Raw genomic sequence first — 6532 nt, 5'->3', positions numbered from 1 at the left:
TCCTCTTGTGGATAAGGGATTGGTTAAAAAGCAGAGAGTAGGAATAAACGGACAGTTCTCCCAATGGAGGGCTGTAGAAAGTGGAGTCCCTCAAGGATCGGTATTGGGACCTGTACTTTTCAACTTGTTCATTAATGACCTAGAATTAGGAGTGAGCAGTGAAGTGGCCAAGTTTGCTGACGACACTAAATTGTTCAGGGTTGTTAAAACAAAAAGGTATTGTGAAGAACTCCAAAAAGACCTCTCCAAACTGAGTGAATGGGCGGAAAAATGGCAAATGCAATTCAGTATAAAGAAGTGTAAAATTATGCATATTGGAGCAAAAAATCTTAATTTCGCATATACGCTCATGGGGTCTGAACTGGCAGTGACCGACCAGGAGAGAGACCTCGGGGTTGTAGTGGACAGCGCGATGAAAATGTCGACCCAGTGTGCGGCAGCTGTGAAAAAGGCAAATTCCATGCTAGCAATAATTAGGAAAGGTATTGAAAATAAAACCGTCGATATCATAATGCCATTGTATAAATCTATGGTGCAGCCGCATTTGGAATACTGTGTACAGTTCTGGTCGCCTCATCTCAAAAAGGATATTCTAGAGTTGGAAAAGGTTCAGAAGAGGGCAACCAGAATGATCAAGGGGATGGAGCGACTCCCTTACGAGGAAAGGTTGCAGCATTTGGTGCTTTTTAGTTTAGAGAAAAGGTGGGTCAGAGGAGACATGATAGAAGTGTATAAAATTATGCATGGCATTGAGAAAGTGGATAGAGAAAAGTTCTTCTCCCTCATAATACTAGAACTCGTGGACATTCAAAGCAGCTGAATGTTGGAAGATTCAGGACAGACAAAAGGAAGTACTTCTTTACTCAGCGCATAGTTAAACTATGGAATTTGCTCCCACAAGACGCAGTAATGGCCGCCAGCTTGGATGGCTTTAAAAGAAGATTAGACAAATTCATGGAGGACAGGGCTATCAATGGCTACTAGCTGTGATGGCTGTGCTCTGCCACCCTAGTCAGAGGCAGCATGCTTCTGAAAACCAGTTGCCGGAAGCCTCAGGAGGGGAGAGTGTTCTTGCACTCAAGTCCTGCTTGCGGGCTTCCCCCAGGCACCTGGTTGGCCACTGTGAGAACAGGATGCTGGACTAGATGGGCCACTGGCCTGATCCAGCAGGTTCTTATGTTCTTAAATGGCTAGCACAGCCTTACAGGAAAAAAAAGTCATACCTGTTGTATTGAGCTGCTGAGCTGCTTTTAAAAGTCTTGTCTAATGTTTGACTTGGATTTACATTGTCCTGTCATCTGCTGTTTAAATCCAGCCTAACTTTTCCCTTCATCCTTTTAACACCCTTTACTGAATAAACGATGGGTTGCTGTCATGTAAACCTCCACTACAGTTAGCCTTCTTTCTACACTAGACATACAAAGGCCTGGGGAACCGGGTATGTCATGTTTATCATCCTCATGGGAGGCACTCTGTACTACAAATCAAAAGCCTTGACACTAAGTCCTGCTGACCGCTAACTCCTCCTCTAAAAAACCAAAATGGTTGTATTTTCTGCCCTCGTATGTTTCCATGTTGTTCAGAAATACTGAATTGAGTATAAATTCTAGAAGAGTAGCTGTATTAGGGCAGGACTACATGTTGGAACACACAGCTACCACTGAAAGCCTGTGTGGAAAACCCAAGAGTTTTGTGGTACCCCAAAGATTAATGGCTACAACTGAACATGACTTAGTTGGATACAGTCCTATACCTATAAAGCAGCCTGAAGTAGTTTATATAAAATAAGTTTTCCTGTTTGGCTCATTATCATTCCAACATTTCAGATAATAGTTTGTATCCTGGTTCTGGTGGCTTATTAGAATAGCTGTTGGGCTACATCCTAAGAACATATCATTTATGTAAAAGTTCAGGAACATTACATCCCAGTTTCCTGCTACATCTGAACCAGGAAACTCGATTTTCATTTCAGGTGATAAATGAAAATATCCTGGTATGTATTTGGGGATGAAAGCAGTTTCCTGCTTTTTAGTGTAATATGGAAACGGTGGTTTTAACAACCCCATGAAGTTTGGCATTGTGGTGCACAAGGGAAGGGGAGAATCGAGCATGTAGGCCCAACCTTGGTCTAATAAATCATGGTTTACTTCGCCAAGATCATTGCCTCTGAACCAGATGACTGTATGAAACCTGTGTAGATGATGACAGAGATTCCAAATCTGGTGGAATCCTGGCTTTCTTCACAATGAATATCAAGTTCCTCAGATGGATATTTTGCCATTCCTGCAAGCACACTACCTCTTACAGCACAAATACATGTTCATAATATTAGCGTTTGGGTTACCCCGTGAAATTGGGAAGAATCCAACATAGCGCTAACTAGTGGAAGTTCTCAGCGCAAGGATTGTTGCTTGAACTATGGGATGTTGTCCCCCTCTCCTCCCCCCACAATCTGTTCTAGGGATTCACCCAACCGTCTGCAGCAGACTTGGGGAGAGAGGGGAAGTCCTGTTGCCCAAGCAGAAAGCGTAGCGCTGATGAAACGCGTTAGTAGAACTCAGCCCATTGATTCTGAACTGACAAAAGAAAGTACATTTTGCACAAGATGCATAAGTAGTTCATGAAATTTCACCGCCACAAGTTATGGCAACAGCCACTGAGTTTAAAAGAAGTAGAAAATTTGTTGGCGGGAAGGGATATTAAGGCATATTAGCAATTAAATCTAAAGTGTCTACATAAGTGGAAGTCTACCTCCCAAGAACTGAGTGCTGTGGTCAAACAACAGATGAAGACTATCACATTCACACTTCGCGTGTGGACACCCAGAGGGATCTAGTTGGCTAGTGCTGGAAGCAGAATTCTGGATTTGTCTGATCTAACATTCTGAATGGCCTTGTTGGTCTTGGCCAAGAGGCATGCATATGTACACACAGAGCTCCACCCATCACCTGCTATACCCTTTCATCAAAAAGGTTCTTGCCTTTAATCTGCATTATTGACTGCTGTATTTGGATTAATTTGTACTGTTAATCTTTAAGTAATGTAATGTGATTGTGCAGATTTTACTGAATTTTGAATGTTGATTTGTGAGGGCTAATTCCTGTAAGTGGTTTAAAAATAAAAACAATGCTTGTTGTTGTTATGTGCCTTCAAATCAATTACAATTTATGGCAACCTTATGAATCGGCAACCTCTAATAGCATCTGTTATAAACCACCCTGCTCAGATCTTATAAGTTCAGGTTTGTGGCTTCCTTGATGGAATCAATCCATCTCTTGTTTGGCCTTCCTCTTTTTCTACTCCCTTCTGTTTTTCCCAGCATTGTTGTCTTTTCTAGTGAATCATGTCTTCTCATGATGTGTCCAAAGTATGATAACCTCAGTTTCATCATTTTAGCTTCTAATAATAGTTCTGGTTTAATTTGTTCTAATACCCAATTATTTGTCTTTCGCGGTCCATGGTATCTGCAAAGCTCTCCTCCACCACCACATTTCAAATGAGTTGATTTTTCTCTTATCTGCTTTTTTCACTGTCCCAACTTTCACATCCATACATAGAGATCGGGAATACCATGGTCTGAATGATCCTGACTTTGGTGTTCAGTGATACATCTTTGCATTTGAGGACCTTTTCTAATTCCCTCATAGCTGCCCTCCCCAGTCCTAGCCTTCTTCTGATTTCTTGACTATTGTCTCCATTTTGGTTAATGAGTGTGCCAAGGTATTGATAATCCTTGATAAGTTCAGTGTCCTCATTGTCAACTTTAAAATTATATAAATCTTCTGTTGTCATTACTTCAGTCTTTTTGACATTTCAGCTGTAGCCTGCTTTTTGTGCTTTCCTCTTTAACTTTCATCAGCATTCGTTTTAAATCATTACTGGTTTCTGCTAGTAGTATGGTATTGTCTGCATATCTTAAATTATTGATATTTCTCCCTCCAATTTTCACACCTCCTTCATCTTGGTCCAATCCGGCTTTCCGTATGATATGGTCTGCGTATAGATTAAATAAATAGGGTGATAAAATACACCCCTGTCTCACACCCTTTCCGATGGGGAACCAATCGGTTTCTCCATATTCTGTCCTTATAGCCTCTTGTCCAGAGTATAGGTTGCGCATCAGGACAATCAGATGCTGTGGCACCCCCATTTCTTTTAAAGCATTCAATAGTTTTTCATGATCTACACAGTCAAAGGCTTTGCTGTAATCTATAAAGCACGGTGAGTTTCTTCTGAAATTCCTTGGTCCGTTCCATTATCCAATGTATGCTTGCGATATGATCTCTGGTGCCTCTTCCCTTTCTAAATCCAGCTTGGACGTCTGGCATTTCTCGCTCCATATATGGCAAGAGCCTTTGTTGTAGAATCTTGAGCATTACTTTACTTGCATGGGATATTAAGGCAATAGTTCGATAATTACTGCATTCCCTGGGATCCTCTTTCTTTGGAATTGGGATGTCATTCATTCATTCATTGGTGATCACTCGTGGCCGAGTAAGATTGTCTTCCAAGATAAGGTCTTTAATGGTGGGTCCGTAAGTGACTGTGGAGGCCAATTCTGGATCCACACAGCCTCCCACAGTGAGGACATAGGTTTCCAGATGGAAGATGGTCACGATGAGGATTTGCTTGACGTGCCTTTGCTTAGAGCCATTATTATCCAAAATTGTTGCCATCATGTTGTCATGGAGGAGTCGCAAAATATTCACAAATTTATCAGGGCATCCAATTTTCAGAAGGATGGTCCAGAGAGCAGTTCGATTTACAGTATCAAAGGCCTTAGTCAGATCTATAAACGCCATATACAGAGGTCAGTTTTGCTCCCGGCATTTTTCTTGAAGCTGTCATGCAGTGAAGATCATGTCCACTGTCCCCCTGGAAGGGCGGAAACCATTTTGGGATTCAGGGAGGATGTCTTCTGAGATAGGCAGGAGGCAATTTGCGAGGATCCTTGCAAGGATTTTACCTGCGGTAGCTAGAAGAGAGATGCCTCGGTAGTTCCCACAATCTGTTCTATCACCCTTCTTGAAAAGATTGATAATTATGGCATCCCTAAAGTCTTCTGGGATCTCCCTCATTCAGATTTTTTCAATGAGCTTATGAAGTTGTTGTGTAAGTTCAGGCCCACCTTCTTTAAAGACTTCAGCAGGAATCCTATCAGGTCCACTAGCTTCGTTATTCTTCATTTGATTAATGGCTTTACTGACTTCATCCAAATTAGGGGATGCTGCAAGCTCATCTCTAATTTGTTGTTGTGGGATTTGCAAGAAGACCTCATCAGCCACAATAGAGTTACGATTAAGGAGGCCATGGTAGTGCTCTTTCCAACACAGTGCAATAAACTTTGTCCTTTAAAAGTTTGGTACCATCTATTGAACGTAAGGGATTTGTACCATAATTTGTTGGTCCGTAGATAGCCTTTGTGGCATTAAAAAAGCCCCGTGCATCATGGGCATCTGCAAAATGCTGGATTTCTTGAGCTTTTTTTACCCACCAGGGGTTCTTAAATTCTTCTTTGGACCTCAGCCTTTGCACTGGCATATATTTTTTTCTTAGCAGCACAGTTAATGTCTTTTTTGCCATATCTAGAAGGCTTTCCTTTTCTTGTCAGTGATATGTTCAGTCTCACTATCATTCTCATCAAACCAGTCCTGATGTTTCTTAGTTTGCTTTCCAATAGTTTGTTCACATGCTGCAATAATGGAAGTCTTCAGTTTAATCCAGTGTTCCTCAACGTTTTCAGGGTAGATGTTTCTCGAGAGTTGTTTGAAAGCAAGCTCGTTTAATAGGATCTTGAAGGGTGTGGATGTTCATTTTACGCCTTGGTTTTCTTCCTTGGAGCCTATGTTGAGGAACAATATTAATGGCCATAGTGGATCAAATTAATCGGTGATCTGTCCAGCAGTCATCAGCACTCATCATGGCCCTGGTGAGGAGTACATAACGATGATCTCTGGCACGGTCAATTACGTAATCCAGGAGATGCCAGTGTTTTGACTGAGGGTGCTTCCATGATGTTTTAAATTTATCTTTCTCGTGAAAGAGTGTGTTTGTAATAACAAAATTATGCTCTGCACATTTAGTCAGAAGTAGAATACCATTCAGGTTGCTATTGCCAACTCCTTCTTTCCCAATGGAAGCCTCAGGAGGGGAGAGTGTTCTTGCACTCGGGTCCTGCTTGCGGGCTTCCCCCAGGCACCTGGTTGGCCACTGTGAGAACAGGATGCTGGACTAGATGGACCACTGGCCTGATCCAGCAGGCTCTTCTTATGTTCTTATGTTAATGGTTTCTGGCCATAAATCAAAATCATGCCCAACTCTTGCATTGAAATCGCCCAGAAGGATAATTTTATCCTCAGGTATCTCTGATAAGATGGTGTCCATTCTTTGGAATTGGGATGTATATGGAACGCTTCCAGTCTGTGGGCCATTGTTTAGTTTTCCATATTTCTTGAAAGGTTTTAGTCAAAATGTGGACAGATTCAGTCTCAGTAGCTTGTAGCAACTCTGTTGGTATGCCATCTGTTCCTGG

Source organism: Rhineura floridana, chromosome 2, assembly GCF_030035675.1.
Source record: "Rhineura floridana isolate rRhiFlo1 chromosome 2, rRhiFlo1.hap2, whole genome shotgun sequence".
Taxonomy (NCBI): domain Eukaryota; kingdom Metazoa; phylum Chordata; class Lepidosauria; order Squamata; family Rhineuridae; genus Rhineura; species Rhineura floridana.
This window is presented reverse-complemented; position numbering follows the sequence as displayed.